General features: G+C 35.5%; 1 protein-coding gene across 6 annotated transcripts in view; it reads left to right on the top strand.

The window, feature by feature from the left end:
• Positions 1–20038, top strand: part of LOC143245294 (glucose transporter type 1-like) — a 582725-nt gene that overhangs the window by 510264 nt on the left and 52423 nt on the right. The gene's annotated exons all lie outside the window — the stretch shown is intronic.

Raw genomic sequence — 20038 nt, 5'->3', positions numbered from 1 at the left:
ATTGCTTATGCCTAAAGTAAATGGAAAAGACCTATTTTTCTCTTCAAACTTTGCTTTTGTGACCTGGGAGCGTATAACAAAAACATGATGGGAGACTATATTTGGGATCTGATACATGAAAGTGGGTTATATTACAGTCGCAAATCTCGAAAAATTACTCACTTCTAAACATTTTTGTATAACTTTAGTATAAAAACATGTAAATCTTGATTCATATGTTGTTTTATTCAGACCTCATGTAAATGAAAATGTGCCCGTTTTTACATATAAAACAGGTTAATTTCTAAATTTCATTATCCAGGGCACAAAAACAAATAGAGGCACATATGAGTCACTTTACTGATAAAATACAGTGTTAAGAATTTATGTAATGTATTACAAACTTGAATCATTATAAGATAGTTATAACAGTTATGAACATATAGTAGTTTGGGAGATATGATGGACAGGTATGCAGTATTTTTGCCACACCCTGTATGGCACTACCATTCTATCTCGTGCTTTGTTTGTGACCCTCTAGATATGAAGTCTGTATTTAAGTTCCATACTTACAGTGGTGTAACAACTGCTCTTCTGTCTGTAATCTTTTCGTGTAATATTTTAAGCTCAGTCGCTTTGTCTTGTGGACAGCATCCTTCAGTGAGTCGAAAGATGAAAGGATGTGGTGCATGACAGGAGTCATCATGGATTCTTTCTTTTTTTAACACACTGCCAGGCTAATAATATGTATCAGAATACTTAACTAATGGGTCTCTTAAATATACTATACATTATTGTGTGTGTACTAGAAAAGATGATTTCAGCTCTGTTAGCCAGAGAATCCAAATTGCTTCCTTTTGAAATCCTACCATGTTTGGGAAGGGTGCATGTTTAGATGTATTCTTGACACGGCTGGTATGGGTATTAAAACTTCAATTAAAGTACAGGACAACTTCTTAATTAACCTGGAGATGACCTAAAAAGGTTGAAAAGTTGTTCTCTACTTTAATTAAAGTTTTAATACCCATATCAACCATCTTGACAATACATTTTTACTTCAAGTGAGTTTCTTGCATGTTTTTTATTTTATTTTACTTATTATAGCAAAAAAAACTGTATACTTGTGACTTGGATCTGCAACAAACTAGGTTTTCGTAACTTTTACTGCCTTGTTGTGGCTGGAATCTATCATATGTCCCATAATTTTCCAATGCTGTCTTTAGGAGGCCCAGCATGGCCAGGTAGTTAAGATACTCGACTCGTAATATGAGGGTCACGGGTTTGAATCCCCATCACACCAAACGAGCTCATCCTTTGAGCCATGGGGTCGTTATATTGTGACGGCCAATCCCACTATTTGTTAGTAAAAGAGTAGCCAAAGAGTTGGTGATAGGTGGTGATGACTAGCTCCCATCCCCCTAGTCTTATACTGCTAAATTAGGGATGGCTTGCACAGGTAACCCTCGTGTAGCTTTGCTCAAATTTCAAACCAAACTCTCTTTAGGTTTTCATTCCATATCTGATCACTTATAGCACAACTGATGTCCTATTTCCATTTAGAATCTCTAGAAATGATCATGTTAAGAATAGTTTAGTAGTGACAGATTTGTTCGTTAACTTCAACTTTGAAACTAGTCTCGTATTTAATTCTATGAAATACAAATGAACTAGAACCAAATGTTTTGTTTAATGCACGTGCTTTTAAGAATAAGTTTCTTGATTTTACTTTAATATAAATTTGCATATTAACAAAACTGTTTTGAGTGTTTCATGTGGTAACATGCATCATGAGAATGTTTTTTGAAGTTGTCTACATTAAGAGTAGTTTTTATGGGGGGCTTCAGAATTATCTTGAGTACTTATGTTTATTTCCAGTTAAGAATTTCTCTAGGTTCTCACTGTTTAAGTTTAGAATAATTCTGAAACTATTTAATAGTTACATGAGTATAGAAATTCACCAAATAAGTATTCCTCAAATGTTTTATTAGCAAAATTGTAACGAGACTTTACAATATACTTAAAAAAACAATATTTATCAAAAAATAATTAAACATTCCAGGGTGTTAATGTTTAAATTTTGTTAAACCAAACTTTAATTGGTTATGAATAAAAAATAGTTACCTACCAACAACTTATATTAAAAATTACATATATTGATACATATATTTATAATTTAATACTTAATTCTAATGGGTCTGTTGGAATCTGTTTTACTGTTGATATTTGGGGCTATAAATCTAATTGTTTGTTGTAACTAGTTTTAAATACATTTTAAAGTTATCTTGTTTTGAATGTGATTAAAGCATTTGTTTGACTACAAGGAGGACAAAATTATTTGTCTCAGTTGCAAGCAGTTAAAAGTATGTTTGTTGATTTGTTACGTATTGTAATATTTTCATTATTATTTCCCCTTGTTTTCATTCTATTTTGATATATTTTAGAAAAACGTTCACATGTACAAAGTTTTCTGTCAGTTTTTTTTTATCCTTATTTCATCATCTTTAATTTTGAAGTTAAAACTTGATTTTGAAAGCAATAAATTTGAATAAGAAAAAATACTTGTGAAAGTATATTTCTTAATGAATATCAGGATTTTGATGTTATGTTTTGTTTGAATTTTAAAAAAATGTAAATAGTGGTATATTTAGTAAAGTTTTGAAACAGTAGTGTGTCCAAAAGAAAGATTGTACCATGTTTAATAAATATCCTACTTTGCTTTCACATCGAGTCGAACTATCTATATATTAAAATATTTTGTGTGTCGTGACTGATGTGCTAGGATGAAAAATCGAAAGTGGTAGCCCTGGGTTGGCTCCCTCAGGGTAATTTGTCTTTGTCTTTTTGGATTATGGTCAGCTGAGTACTAGCGTTTGGCATTCTTATTGAGTGTTGGGGACAGTGGCGTATTTAGCTAGGGGATAGAGGGGGGCTCAGTCCCAGGGTGCATGGTCTTAATGGGGGCCCATTGGTAATTTTGTTCTATGAAACATTACATGGGACGTATGGCCCACAAAAAATGATTAGCCTCTGGGCCCACAACCTTGGATCTGCCACTGGTTGGGGTTTATGTGTCTGCTGGTGTGTGGGTATAGTGCTGCCACTGGTTGGGGTCTATGTGTCTGCTGGTGTTCGGGTATAGTGCTCAAGAATCCCTTGTATTGATGCAGCATCCTTTTCTTGCATTATGCTCCTCAGTAGAACTCCATGATGGGTAGGGTCAGTAGACGCTGAATCATTCTTTATTTAATTATGTATCTGCAATTTGTCAAAAGATCCTGTACCTTGATTTCTAACCCTTCATTTTTATCTGATAAATCTTTAGGGCAGATGTTCTCCCTTTTTCATTCAGAAAGAAATAGAGAGGATTTCTATTTCTCCAAGACCATCAAGAAGTTCCATTCTAGAGATATTTTGATGGAAACATCTTCCCCCAGACATAGCAAGCTTTTCCTAAGGTTGAAGACTATTGGGGATATACTTCTTGTGGTCACTCTTCATGGTACTCTCAATTCCTTCCAAGGTGTGATCGTTGAGAGGGATTTGAAGAACATTCCCAAGTCGGAGATCCTCGCATGTTTCACCAACCAAAGTGTTTCTGTTGTGCACCTTAACTCCAATGGAATAATTTTGCCAACCAGTATCTTAATTTTGACGTTTACATTGCCACATTCTCAATCAAGGTAGGTTTTCTAAACTGTAAGGTATGACCATACAATCCTAGTCCTATTCTATGTTTCCAGTGTCAGCAGTTTTGGAGACACAAAAGCATCTTGTTTTGATTCTTTGGCATGTGCTTTTTGGTGATAAAGCCCGTGACACTACGAGTGTCAACTGGATCCTCACTGTGGTGATTTGCATCCCTCTTACTATTCATCTTGCCCAAAGTGGGTGGAGGATAAAAGGTACAGTGTTTGAAAACAGTTCACAGTATTTTTTATTCTGAGGCACAAAAATTATTACCCTTAATTTCAAACATATAATAAAGAAAATGGCGGTCGTAAACCGAAGGGTTCTCCACTTAAGTAAAAATGGCCACTTTAATATAGTTTTCGTCCTAATTTGATTAATAGTAAGGCTTTGATTGATTCTTATCAACCTGTATGTCTTTCCTTGCAGTAAATATTTCTGAAACCTGCCGATAGAGTCACCTTTCGGCAGTTTTTCTTGTACCGGAAATGGAAATTGTGATGGACCGAGTGCATTGGAGGGTGGCACTGCTACTTGACCAACACGTGCCCACACTTTATTTGCAGCAAGATACATCTTTGGAGGCCATAACCACCCATGTTTTCTTGGGACATACACCATCACTATGTGTTCTGTCTCTTAGAGAAACTTATTAGGAATCAGACATTAATGATACTGTTGAACAGTTGTCATCTCCTTTTTGTGATCCTGTAAGTCTTTAATGGATACAATATTCACTGGGGTGATGCTGATGTTGATAGGAGGGGAAGGGTCTTTGCATTAGCATATGATCTCCGACCACAACTTTTATTCCTCAGTGCTGTATCTTACACTTATTTTCACGAAGCTATTCAGTCTTTTACTGCTATCGATTTCTCTGTCTGCTCCCCTCCATTTTTCTTGGAGGGTTGACAGTGACCCATGGGGCAGTGGTAATCTCCCTATCATTTTGAGTGAAATTGGTCATGGTTGCTGCCACCCGATCCGTGTGCCTTAGTGGAAGATTGAGCAAGCCAACTGGCCCTCTTTCGCCACTCTCTCGGACTGTATCGTCCAAACATTGTTTTTATGGTATTCTCATGCATGGTGAAGAAATTATTCAGGGTTATCTTCCGACAGTAACCCTCTCTTCCTAACTGCATCATTTATCATTGGGCCCGTGCCCACACTCTGCAGGTCAGGCGTTAAAGCCAAAGGGAGTCTTGGATTAAGTTCACAACTAGCATCTCTTTTACCTCTAGTTCCAAAATAATTTAGGACAAAATTCAGAAGGTTATTGGAAGGTACACCAATCTGAGTGACAACCAGTTCATATTTTTACCTGTTGAATCAAGATCTAGTTAATTCTGTTGCATATTTGTACCTAATATATATGCATACTAGTCTTATTGAAGTACATGTATACAAGAAGATGTTTAGTATTTTTTTTACCTAAACGGGTTTTTATGGACATTTTATTTATAGACTGTGAAAGAAGTTGCTACTTGTAGGTTAATATTATATAATTCGTTATCACACATTAACAACGCTAAAATCAGGAGTTTGATTCCCCTCGGTGGACTCGGCAGATACAGAGATGCCAACTATTACGATTTTGGTGTATACATTACGACTATACGTTCATACAGACAAATAATACAACTTATTGCAACTCCCAAATAATTATATATTATATAGGCCTATATAATTGATAAATTGTTCCCCCAGGGCTTGAAAGGGGTGAACAGAAAATTTCTAGTGAGATACAAATAAATTTTGATAATAAATAAAAGACATAATCCAAATGGCTACTTGCGATAATCATGTTTGTGCTTGAAGTAATAAAAAATATTTGTATCTCCGACGTCTACCAATAGTTTGAGTGCGGTGCTTCTCCATACTGGGTACATGGGGGAATCCATAGTTACGTCATCAGTGCTTGTCAGCCAATCAGTGCTCGCGTAGATGGGAATTTCTCGTTTTCTTCGCGGCATTAAAAACACCAATGCGATCGTTCACAAGTTGGAAAAAAAGAGGCCTCGTTCACCAGATTGTCTTGTTTCTGGCAAATCTAAAAGAACTAAAACTGTGAATCAAAAATTTAGGAAAGAGTATAGTGCAAAATATCCGGTCATTGCATCAAATGTCAGTGACATTCATGCATTTTGTACAGTTTGTCTCATCGATTTTTCTGTGGCTCATAGCGGGATAAACGAGTGTTCCAGATATAAAATTGGCATCTCACAAACAAAAGGCTGAGGCGAAGACAAAAACGATGCAGATAACGACATTTATGAGTAAAAATTCAGAATATGAAACCATAAATGCAAAAGTGATGTTCACGCAATTCGTCATTGCTCATAATTTACCCCTAGCTGTAGCCGATCATGCAGGACATCTGTTGAGAAAATTGTTCCCAGTCTCTGATATAGCGAAAACATATGGCTGTGCTAGAACCAAAACTACAGCCATTGTACATATGTTGGGTTGTGAAGATGACAAAATGATTTCAAGCATACTTACTGACAGTGTTTACAGTTTAGCCACAGGTGGATCCACAGACATGGATGACTCAAAACTATTTAGTGGTCGTACGATATCTGTACGCGCTCTGTCTAGAATCATTACCCTCAGTTATTTGAAATAGTTGGCATCTCTGCAGATAACCCGATGTGGCTTTGTTCTAAGGAAACACCCATATACAGGTACGATGACACTTGGTCAAGAAAAGCTTCATCACACAGATCGGTGGAAAGTGACAGTTGTGCAACAAAAGCGTCATCACGTGGATAAATGGAGAATAATACAACACAAGGGTCATCTGGGAGACCATTTCAAAGATTTACAATAAAAGTGTTGTTACAGAGATCAGGGGAAAATTTACAACTAAATCATTGTTATCATATCAGATCAGTTAGATTTGTTCTTTGCAGACTAACGTTCAAGTTCACCATTCCCAAACTAATTGACCAAAGTTTAAACGATAACTTCTAGTTGTGCACATTCATGACTGATGTGTTACTGTGTGGTCATACTGCAGGAAATCGAAACACACTTGAATAATTAACCCTTAAAAGGTGGCCATCATCATCTGATGCTACTACCTACAATATTCCAGCTGTTTGAGGGTTAATAGAGGATTCAGTTGCTACGTATAAGTATTCACTTTTCTCTACCAAGTTCATGGATAAACAGTTCCTTTCAGTTGCAGGTTTATTTATAGACAAAAATAAAAAAAAGTATATGTAACAATATTTTATAACTTGTCTGAAACTTTAAATTGGAAGTAACGAAGGAAGACAATCTTTCTTTATGATGGTGAAAATTCTAAACTTAAATATAACTTAATACGACTGAAAGAAGTAATTATAGAGCAGTATAATTGCGGTAAAGGCAAAATACAAGAAACGTTCTTAAACTGCAATTCAGACTCTTCGCCCGAAGTTGCTCAGCGACAAGTCTGAAGATCTATAACGCTACAAACCGGGTTTCGATACCCGTGATAGGCACAGCAGAAACATCAACTTGCGTAGCTTTGCGTTTAACAACAAATATACTTTAAATAATTAGAAGTTTGTTTTTGAATTTCGCGCTAAGCTGCTCGAGGGCTATCTGCGCTAGCTGTTAATTTAACGGGGGAAGGCAGATAGTCATCACCAACCACCGCCAACTCTTGGGCTACTCTTTTACCAACGAATAGTGGGATTGACGTTATAACGCCCCCACAGCTGAAAGGGTAAGCATGTTTCGTGTAACGGGGATTTGAACCCGCGACCCTCAGATTACGAGTTGAACGTCTTAACTCACCTGGCCATGCCGGGCCAATTGGAAGTGAAAAAATAGAATATATTGCACGAGAAAGAAACCATAAAACCGAAAGCTAGTTAAGTGGGTAAGATAAAAAAGTATTAATATTCGCCACAAAGTGACCTCTCAAGTAAATCTAGGGAACAAACTTTCCTACACTACGTCGCATGAAGGCCAGGTGGTTAGGGCGCTCGACTCGTAATCTGAGGGTCACGGGTCAAATCCCCGTTACACGAAACATGCTTGCCCTTTCAGTGGTGGGGACGTTATAATGTGACGGTCAATCCCACTATTCATTGGTAGAAGAGTTACTCAACAGTTGGCGGAAGGTGGAGTTGATTAGCTTACCTTTAATTTAGGCTACCATTTTACAAGCAAGGGCAGCTCGCGTGAATAGTCGTTGAGTGGCGACCCCCACTGGATTAGCGAAAAGTTTCAGACTTGCGACGTTAAAAATCGGGCTTCGATACCCGTGGTGAGCAAAACGCAGCCCATTGTACATCTTTATGCGAAATTCGACAAAGAAAGCTAGAGCACAACATTGTTTTTAATTCTAAAAAAAATCTATCTTAGATGAAACAATATTTAAAAGATATTATATTAAATCACTGTACGAGGGGAGGGGTGGGATAATAAGATGTATTTTATGTAATACGCCATACTATAATACGCTGTTGCTCATGTTCTCGAGTAGGTAGCTGACACCCTTATCTTACATGTCGTTTTCACGGGTTAAATTTAATTTTTCAAGCCCCGTCTTGAAGATAATTGTAATTCAAGATACTATAAATTTTCCTTTATCTTAACGTTGTTTTCTACTCAGAATTATTTGTTAAAAAGATAGGTCTTAAAGGGCAAGTTTGCTCACTTATTCTGTCACGTTATTTCAAGTTTTCTTGTTTTTATTTATTTACCAAGTGTTCTCGACACGATTACTGTTTTGTTTTTTGTCAATAAATTAGAAAGTAAATAACCAAAGCTCGTTTTTTACGTGGTTGACATAGAAATACCGCTTGACCAAACTCGTATCTTAACATTGGTGCCAAACCTTGAGAAAACGAGAACTGTTTAATGTATACAGATGCTTCAGTCTCGTACCTCGTGTTTTTGTGTCAACAGATGCATAAAAAGTACATAAATGGATATAAAACCGGTAAGAGCTGTTTTATGAGAAATTACACGGATGTTTTACTTGCACCTGTTGTCGTTAAAATAGTTTTTCACAAACGTGAAAGTAAACAAAATGTGATAGATAACTCGGTGTTTCGGGCTTTGAAGGTAAATGGTAATAAAAATGAAGAACTATATTTTATTGCGAAGCATCAATGTTTATTCACTACCTTGCTAACACGTGGTTTGTTTTGTAATGAACTGTTGAAAACATATTCTAATAAAGTAGTAACACGTAACTTCTTTTGACAATAAATCATATTCAAACTTGGGTGTTTGTGTGTGTTTTTTTTATAACAATTCAAATTCGAAACGTGAAGTTTTGAAATAACAAAAGTATTTGAATCAGTTGAGACACAGATTTTACTTCCAGCTTTCTTTATGAAAACCTCGACAGGTGGGTTTCGAAATTTCAGTGTGAGGATGGGTTTATTTTGTATTTCGGCCAAAGCTACACGGGGGTTATCTAGTTGTCTTCAATTCAGCAGTGATAGGATAGAGGAAAGACTCCAACCCATCGCCAACTGTTGGGCTATTTTTTTCTGCCAACAATTAGTTCGATTGACCATCACTGTATAACGTCCTCTCCTCCCCGTGGTTGAAAGCGCAAACATGTTCGGTGTGGCAGGGATTCGAACCTGCATTCTAAAAGACTTGAGCTCTCTAATCGCCACATCTCAGAACCAGCAAGTGTATGTTTTACTTGTTAAATTGCTAATGTGTGCGAATTAAAACGTAGATCCAAATTATTAGTTGCTTTTTTTTTACAATAATATTTAAGAGCAAAATACTTTACTATGATTATGGTACTTATTGTACCTACATCTTGGTTAATAGAAAATGTTAAGTTAATTTTTAAACAATGGAATACTGTAACGAAAATCGTAAATATTTATAAATAAGTTTCAGACGTGGGGTCACTAAAATGATGAACATACCAACAGCGGGTCTCAAAGCTTTAATTTTGTCGAGAGTTTCGTAAGTTGCAGGTGTCTGGTCACTGGTATAAGTCAAAATGTTTGATCCACGACTGTAAGGTTAGTTTGTTTACCTAATGTACCATCGTCTTTTAACAGGCAATAATTGTTTGTTTGTTTCTGAATTTCGCGCAAAGCTACACGAGGGCTATCTGCGCTAGCTTTTCCCTAATTTAGCAGTATAAGACTAGAGGGAAGGCAGCTAGTCATCACCACCCACCACCAACTCTTGGGCTACTCTTTTACTAACGAATAGTGGAATTGACCGTTACATTAAACAACGACCATGCGGCTGAAAGGGCGAGCATGTTTGGTGTGTCGAGGACTCAAACCCGTGATCCTCGGATTACGAGTTGAGTGCCTTAACTACCTGACCATGCTGGGCCAACAGGCATTAAGCTTGTAAGATTGTAACAAATCAATCTTGGACCTGAGATAGATGATCTGGATACGTTTTTGAAACGTTTTTTTTAATGTTTCCTTTTCGAACTTCCTATTCAACCTACGGTTAGTCGACTCGATTTATTTTTCGGAATCAGTGTTGAACACCTGGCAAATCTGTGTTTTATATGCTATTTTATCACTTTCGTAGGTGTTTTGACTCTGAAGCTATAAAAAACGGTTTTAACAGATCTTTATAACAAATGGTTTTTCATCTGCATTTTTATTGTTTAATTAATTTATTTTGAGTTTGTTCACGTGAACAAAAATCCGTCGCTGCCTCAAGTAAACTCTTTCTTCTTGTTATATATTATAGAAAAATGTTTTTAAAAATATTTTTACCTTAGTTTTATGGTATTATTATTTCTGTTATTTATTATAGATTCGCACATAAATCTTTTTACCTGTGTCATACTTTCCACACGTTATTAGCTTCAGCTAAACATTTCTTTTTTATAATGATGTACGTTTTTCTAGTTGGTATTGGAAAGTCAACAAACATTTCCTCCGGCGCTGTGTCTGCGGACCTACAACGCTAAAAACCGGGTTTCGATGCACGTGGTGGGCAGAGCACAGATAGCCCATAGTGTAGCTTTGTGCTTAATTCAAAACAACAACAACTAAATTTCCTCCTTACGTGATATGCTTCTCTTCATGTTTTATCATATTTATTACTTTTACCCTAACACTCTGTGACCTTTAACCTTTATAATCCAGAAGAAGAAGAACCAACTATTTGAAAGCGCGAGAGGTTTCGCGGGTTTTGAAATTAAAATATTTTAGTGCAGAGAACATATATCCGAGACATAATTATGAAATAAAATATACTGCATTGGCCAACATTTGTGATATAGATAGTTATATATTTGTGTAAAGACAAGACTTATCAACTGTGTTCATCTTTGCTGCAGTAATAAATAGGCATAATTATATCTTCGTATCCAAGGTAAGCATTTTTATTAGCATTTCATTTTGATACAATTTCGTATTTGTAAAGAAATCAAATATACAGTTCGTTTTTGATCCGCTTCTTTTAAAATCACAACGTGTGCTGTCTACAGTGTTTGAAACATCGTCATAAACTCTAACAACGCTTAATCAGATATTTGAATTTCAAAATATTATATGTAGTTTGTAACTGGTAAACGTATTTGCCCAGCGGCTGATTTTCCAAGGAAAGTTATTCGTTTTCGTGTATGAGGTCATGGCTTTCTTGACCAGTCCACAATGTGTGTGTGTGTGTTTTCTTCAAGTTATCTGTTGAGCTTACCGAGGGGAATCGAACTCCTGATTTTAGCTTTGTAAATCCGTAAACTTACAGTTGTACAAGTAGGGTTCTGTCCAAAATGAGACCAGTTTGTTAACTAAAAGAATCATTATGGCTGATTTTTGAAATGAAACAAAATTTTCTAAAACCACGTGACAGAGTTATGACCCTGATATGTGGGAATAACATTCAACGTCAGCAAGACACGAGATTCAGCAGCAGCAGTTGGTTTATTGTTATTTCAATGTTAATAAATAAAGTCACATCATTTTTCTTTGTTTAATCTGTGAGAGAAGTCATTTAAACTCAGCAAGACATGAGATTGTGACGGGTTCCAGCGGATGGTATGTTATTATTTCAATATTAATGGTAAGTAATGTCGTTTCTATCTAGATTTAATACAGTTAATGTTATTTAGATCTTATGAACATTAACCGAGAGAATACAATCCTTAATAAGTTTGTTGCTCGGTTTCATATGTATACATTAATGGTAGAACCGAAAGTTCAGGCAATAGAGAAATCATTCACTTAAACCATTCTCTGTATACTGATGAGTAGCTTTGGGCGAAATTCAACAAAATAAAAATAATATTAAATCAATTATATATCATTAAGTATATTTTTATATTTGATTAATTATATCATTACGTATATTGTTACAGTTATTGATCTATATTATAAAGCATATTATTGTATTTAACGAATTATATTTTCACGTATATTATTATAGTTAATGATTTATATCATTAAAGTTAAGTACTTATACTATTAAGTACACTATTATATCTCATGAAATACATTATTACGTATATTGTTATATTGAATAAATTATATTATTAAATATATCACAGAGCTCAGGCCGATATAACATTTTCTTTTAAAACTAAAGTTATTTTGAGACAAATAGGATTAAATTTGTGTTAAATGTTTTATAGACCTCAAGAGATGTAATATTTGTAAAGAAATGATTTGATTACAATATCTCGACATACAAATCATGTGAAATCATCATGAGATGAAATTGAAATTCCTAAGTTTGTTTTTTTGGTTTGAATTTCGCGCAAACCTACATGAGGGCTATCTGCGCTAACCGTCCCTAATTTAGCAGTGTAAGACCAGAAGGAAGGTAGCTAGTCATCACCACCCACCGCCAACTCTTGGGCTACTCTTTTACCGACGAATAGTGGGATTGACCGTTACATTATAACGCCCTCATGGCTGAAAGAGAGCATGTTTCGTGCGACGGGATTCGAACCAGCGACCCTCAGATTACGAATCGAACGCCTTAACCACCTGGCCATGTTGGGGCTTCGAAGTCTCTGGTACAGCATTATTTAGTGAATTATTCTTGTTTTATAATCATAATATTCCAAAACATGGAAGTATCTATTTCTCAATCGTCGTTTTGACTAATTAATTTATTTTATATTTCATTAATGCACGTTAAGTTTTCCTGTTAACCGCCAGAGATATCACATTTTATAATTTCCAATAGCCTAAAATTGAGTTAAGTTGTAATTTAGTTTTCGAAATTAAATAAATGTCGATACGTATCCATTTTATGATACTTGCCAACGAGATTGATACACATTGTTTCTTTTTTAATACAAATATATTTTAATGTACAAACAATAATACAATTTACTATAAAGGTAATTACAAATAATAATCTTTGTACAAAAGTTTTAGAAATATACAAATTATATCGATTCTCCTTTCTAGTCTGAAACTTACTTGATGTCTTATCAAAGATTCACGATGAGCGAGTTAATTTCCAATTGATAGCGGTACAGCTCACTTAACGGGGTGCTAGCTGGCTCTTCGCTCATCACACTGAGTTTTTCACTGCTGAAGTTAAACAATTTGATATCTATAAATGATCCTAATCAAATATTTATAGTTTCCCTATAACAAACGAATAACATATACTACATCATAATGCGTCGTATTGGTAATATTTATATACTTGTTAATAGGAGAGTTTCTAGAACTTTCAGTTTACGCAACAATATAAATGGCACACCAGTGTTTACGTATACAGATGTTTTTGTTTCTTACACTCAAGAATCTTCTACAACGTTAGTGAATTGGCTGGAATTTCGCAATACAGGTTTAATAGTATAAGTTATGTGCATTTTTTAAACGCCAATTTAACTTAAGCAAACATCGATGTTAAAAGAAATTAATTCAGTAAATTAATCCAATAACAGATTGACATGCTACAAAACTAAAACTTTCAGCGAATCACAGAAGAGATAACAAAGTGTTGTTTTAAACAGACAATCTTCAGTGTTATTCTACAATATTTGTTTATCGTCGCCACTATCAATTTTTAAATATTTTGCCAATGATGTCACAGGATATAAACATGTTATAAATGTTAAACAGTATGTTATAAACACTGTAAAAAGTTTCCCAATCAACATTTTTATTTTGCCAAAACTATTAAAATAAGTCGCAGAAGTGTAGGTGTTCAATCTGACCCAGTATGACCAGGTGGTGATTAAAGGCACTCGACTCGTAATCTGAGGGTCGCGGGTTCGAATCCCCGCCGCACTAAACATGCTCACCCTCTCACCCGTGGGGGCGTTGTAATGTGACAGTCAATCCCACTATTCGTTGGTAAAAGAGTAAGTAGCTTAAGAGTTGGCGGTGTGTGTTGATGACTAGCTGCCTTCCTTCTAGTCTTACACTGCTAAATTAGGGTCGGCTAGCGCAGATAGTCCTCGCGTAGCTTTGCGCGAAATTCAAACCAAACCTTTTGTTTTGTATGAGTTTGACGTGTACGTATTATTAGAAACGCCCCATCCCCAGTGGCTCAGCGGTATGTCTTCGGACTTACAACGCTAAAACCGGGTTTCGATACCCGTGGTGGATAGAGCACAGATAGCCATTGAATAGCTTTGTGCTTAATTCAAAAACAAGAACATCATTAGAAACTGGGGTGTTGAATGACGTATGCTCATTTTCCATAGCATTACGTATGTAATGCAACTAGTTTGCTCATTTTCCATAGCATTACTGTAATGCTTTTGCTCATTTCCATAGCATTACGTATGTAATGCAACATCAAATAAACCACATAAACAAGTTCTGTGTTACGTTTAGTTTGCTCATTTTCCATAGCATTACGTATGTAATGCAACATCAATAAACCACATAAACAAGTTCTGTGTTACGTTTAGTTTGCTCATTTTCCATAGCATTACGTATGTAATGCAACATCAATTAAACCACATAAACAAGTTCTGTGTTACGTTTAGTTTGCTCATTTTCCATAGCATTACGTATGTAATGCAACATCAATAAACCACATAAACAAGTTCTGTGTTACGTTTAGTTTGCTCATTTTCCATAGCATTACGTATGTAATGCAACATCAATAAACCACATAAACAAGTTCTGTGTTACGTTTAGTTTGCTCATTTTCCATAGCATTACGTATGTAATGCAACATCAATTAAACCACATAAACAAGTTCTGTGTTACGTTTAGTTTGCTCATTTTCCATAGCATTACGTATGTAATGCAACATCAATAAACCACATAAACAAGTTCTGTGTTACGTTTAGAAGCTGGGAAGTGAGTAGATTATTTTTCCAGAAAATTTTCTTTGTCGATAAATTTATGGTCCCCTTAACAATATAACACTTAGCCCCACTTTTTTAATAGTTGAGTAACACAGCTGTACATTTTACAAACGTTTGCAGTTTAAAATCTGTCTTTAGTGTTACAGAGAAAAGTGATTCGACTCTTGAAGAAATGCAGATGGGAACTCTTCGAATGATGTGGATTTTTTGCTGCTTCTCTGTTTCTCCGTTTTTCTGAGACACCTGGACAAAACACTAGCGGTTTAATGACACGACAAATGCCATCGGAACCGCAACTGAACGTTTTTCCAGCCCCAATCATCCGTGGACATTATCTGCTGAAAAGGTCATAGACTTGTGGAACAGAATGGATAAAGACTACCGTAAAATTGCTTCTTACTGGATCGAGAAAATAAAACCTGCTGTTGAACATGTTCTTTGCTACTGCTAACGTCACCGATTTATGCAGAGAGCGTACTTAACGTACTGGATTCAATTTCAGGATTAGAAACATGGGCCATAAAAAAGTAGGTTATTTTTATCCATTTTGAAATATTATCGATAATTTAATCATATCTGAAATTTGAAAAAAACGGGTAGTTTTAAATAACCCTGAATATATGTTTATCTGCATTTAAATTATTTTGTTTACAGTTTATATAAATTATATATTTAGAGAGGTATTAATAATTACGTGGATTATAGTGACATAGCGGGTGTCTGCAGACTTACAACGCAAGAAATCAGAATTGCCAATTATGTAGCTTTGTGCTAAACTTCCAATAAACATAATAAACCTGACTTCATTACATACAGAAAGCTATTGTAATATATAATTAATAAGTTTTCTAAAGCTTACTAAACTCAGGCACCTGGAGGGGTTGTTAAAAGCTAAGATGTACATTATTAATACACATCACATGGGGTTGTTAAGAAGCTAAGATGTACATTATTAATACATCACATGGGGTTGTTAAAAAGGTAAGATATACATTATTAATACATCACATGGGGTTGTTAAGAAGGTAAGATGTACATTATTAATACATCACATTGGGTTGTTAAGAAGGTAAGATGTACATTATTAATACATCACATGGGGGGGTTGTTGAGAGAAGGTAAGATGTACATTATTAATACACATCACATGGGGTTGTTAAAGCTAAGATGTACATTATTAATACATCACATTGGGTTGTTAAGAAGGTAAGATGTACATTATTAATACATCACATGGGGTTGTTGAAGAAGGTAAGATACACATTATTAATACATCACATGGGGTTGTTAAAAGGTAAGATGTACATTAATAACATCACATGGGGTTGTTAAAGGTAAGATGTACATTATTAATACATCACATGGGGTTGTTGAGAAGGTAAGATGTACATTATTAATACATCACATGGGGTTGTTAAGAAGGTAAGATGTACATTATTAACATCACATGGGGTTGTTAAACTAAGATGTACATTATTAATACACATCACATGGGTTGTTGAGAAGGTAAGATGTACATTATTAATACATCACATGGGGTTGTTGAGAAGGTAGATGTACATTATTAATACATCACATGGGGTTGTTGAGAAGGTAAGATGTACATTATTAATACATCACATGGGGTTGTTAAGAAGCTAAGATGTACATTATTAATACATCACATTGGGTTGTTAAGAAGGTAAGATGTACATTATTAATACATCACATGGGGTTGTTAAGAAGCTAAGATGTACATTATTAATACATCACATGGGGTTGTTAAGAAGGTAAGATGTACATTATTAATACATCACATGGGGTTGTTAAGAAGGTAAGATGTACATTATTAATACATCACATGGGGTTGTTAAGAAGCTAAGATGCACATTATTAATACATCACATCTTTGGGTTCAGTAACACCCGACCCCCGCTAGTACAGCGGTATGTATTCGGATTTATAATGCTAAAATCAGGGGTTCGATTCCCCTCGGTGGGCTCAGCATATAGCCCGAGGTGGCTTTGCTATAGGAAAACACCCACTCAGTATCGCCATCTAGTTTACGAATAAAATGTTTCTGGAAAAAAACTATACATTGGTTTTTGTAGGACATTATCAGTGAAGTTCACAGTACTAGACAGAGCATTAATAGGTGGGAGTAACATTTTAACTGTTAAGCTTTCCATGTTGTGGTTTTTATCAGTTATATTATACTTCTGATATTCTAATGTATACTGATGTGTCTGGATAAGAAGAGACATTTACCATTCATTAATCAAACTCCAATTTTCTTCCCCTGTTGGATCACTTTCACGTTTACGGACTTAAAACGCTAAAACCCAGAGCTGGATTTACTACAGTAGAGGAAATGTAGACAGCCTATTGTGTAGCTTTGCGCTAAACCAAAAGAAGTTTAGTTCATTTGTACGTTACTAGCGCGGGACAAGTTTTGATTTAGTCATCTGTGCTCTGCCCACACCGGGGCGTGCTGGTTAGGAAAGTAAAGACATAATTCTGTTAGTTTAAATCTATAAAGAACATAAAAAATGAGAGGAAATCAAACCTACTAACAGTTTTTTTATGTAAGAACTTCAGAGAAAAAGATCTGTCATGTATATTTGGTTTTTAGAGAAAAAAAACTAAATTTTAAACACATTTATCTTATAAAGAATAAATGTTATGTTGGGGAAAGTGTTATTTCCCAATTGTTTATGTCTAAAGTAAATGGAAAAGAACTATTTTTTATCTTGAAACTTTGCTTTTGTGACCTGGGAGCGTATAACGAAAACATGATGGGAGACTATATTTGGGGGCTGATTTACATTATAAAGTGATTTACATTACAGTCACAAATCTCGCAAAACTACTCACTTCTAAATATTTTTGTATAACTTTAGTATAAATACATGTAAATCTTGAATCATATATTGTTTTATTCAGACCTTACGTAAATGAAAATGTACAAATTTGCCCGTTTTACATATAAAACAGGTTAATTTCTAAATTTCATTACCCAGGTCACAAAAACAAAGTCTGAAGGGAATAATGGACATTTTCTGAACTTTTACAACACAAGCAATTAAGAAATAACACATACTATCCAGGAATAGAATTTGTGTTACATAGTGTTATTACTCTTATAAATCGAGATAATAAATCGAGTGGAAACAAAAGAAAATGGGTTTAAGTGTTTTAAATACCAAAGGTATCAGTAAAAGTTCATATTTAGAACAAGGAGAACTTAAAATTATTCAAGTTATTTTTTATGTACATTAGGAAAATAATTCGCTAAAAGATTGGTACACATTAAAATCGAGGACGAACGATATATTAAGGCTATTCTTCCAGTAAAAATATTTCATTGAGTAAAATGTTATTATATTATCTATTTCAAAGCTTTAAGTAAATTGTGAAACATGTGAAAAACGTGTACATCAGGTATAATTATTTCTCAGTATAAGATATACATGCATGTGTATTTATTACCCATTTATTTGCTAAATTTAGCGCGAAACTTATCGAGGGCTATCTGCGATATACACTTTTAATTCTAAAATGAAGATCACCCATCGCCGATTCGTATGATTTTCTTGTCTATCCGAATAGTGGGATTTTACTGTCACTCTTTTAACACATCCATAGCTCTGTAATGCAGAGCGCGATTATTTTGTGGACGATGACGAGGCGCGAACCTTAGATCTATAGTGTGACACTCTATTGGACCTAGCTCTATAGTGTGACACTCTATTGGACCTAGCTCTATAGTGTGACACTCTATTGGATCTAGATATATGGTGTGACACTCTATTGGACCTAGATCTATAGTGTGACACTCTGATTGACCTAGCTCTATAGTGTGACACTATATGGACCTAGATCTATAGTGTGACACTCTATTGGACCTAGATCTATAATGTGACACTCTATTGGACCTAGATCTAAAGTGTGACACTCTATTGGACCTAGCTCTATAGTGTGACACTCTATTGGACCTAGATATATAGTGTGACACTCTATTGGACCTAGATATATAGTGTGACACTCTATTGGACCTAGTCTATAGTGTGACACTCTATGGACCTAGCTCTATAGTGTGACACTCTATTGGACCTAGATCTATAGTGTGACACTCTATTGACCTAGCTCTATAGTGTGACACTCTGTGGACCTAGCTCTATAGTGTGACACTCTATTGGACCTAGCTCTATAGTGTGACACTCTATTGGACCTAGCTCTATAGTGTGACACTCTATGGACCTAGCTCTATAGTGTGACACTCTGTTGGACCTAGCTCTTTAGTGTGACACTCTATTGGACCTAGCTCTGTGTGACACTCTGGGCTATAGTGTGACACTCTATGGACCTAGCTCTATAGTGTGACACTCTGTTGGACCTAGCTCTATAGTGTGACACTTTCTATTGGACTCTAGCTCTATAGTGTGACACTCTATTGGACCCTAGCTTTATAGTGTGACACTCTGTGGACCTAGCTCTATAGTGTGACACTCTCTTGGACCTAGCTCTATAGTGTGACACTCTGTGGACATAGATCTATAATGTGACTCTGTGGACCTAGCTATATAGTGTGACACTCTATTGGACCTAGCTCTATAGTATGATGACACTCTATTGGACCTAGCTCTATAGTGTGACTGACACTCTATTGGACCCTAGCTTTATAGTGTGACACTCTATTGGACCTAGCTCTTATAGTGTGACACTCTGTGGACCAACTCTATAGTGTGACACTCTGTTATTCTAGCTCACATGGTGTGACACTCTATTGGACCTAGCTCTATAGTGTGACACTCTATTGGATCTGAAAGCTCTTTGGTGTGACACTCTGTGGACCTAGCTCTATAGTGTGACACTTTCTATTGAACTCTAGGATATATGGTGTGACACTCTGTGGACCTAGCTATAGTGTGACACTCTATTGGACCTAGCTCTATAGTGTGACACTCTATTGGACCTGGCTATAGTGTGACACTCTGTGGACCTAGATATATAGTGTGACACTCTGTGGACCTAGCTCTATAGTGTGACACTCTATTGGACTTACTAGCTCTATAGTGTGACACTCTGTGGACCTAGATCTATAGTGCTGACACTCTGTGGACCTCTGAATATATAGTGTGACACTCTATTGGACCTAGG

The sequence above is a fragment of the Tachypleus tridentatus genome, chromosome 2, assembly GCF_004210375.1.
Source record: "Tachypleus tridentatus isolate NWPU-2018 chromosome 2, ASM421037v1, whole genome shotgun sequence".
Classification (NCBI taxonomy): Eukaryota; Metazoa; Arthropoda; class Merostomata; order Xiphosura; family Limulidae; genus Tachypleus; species Tachypleus tridentatus.
Note: the sequence above shows the minus strand (reverse complement) of the source record. Positions and strands in the feature narration are given on the sequence as shown.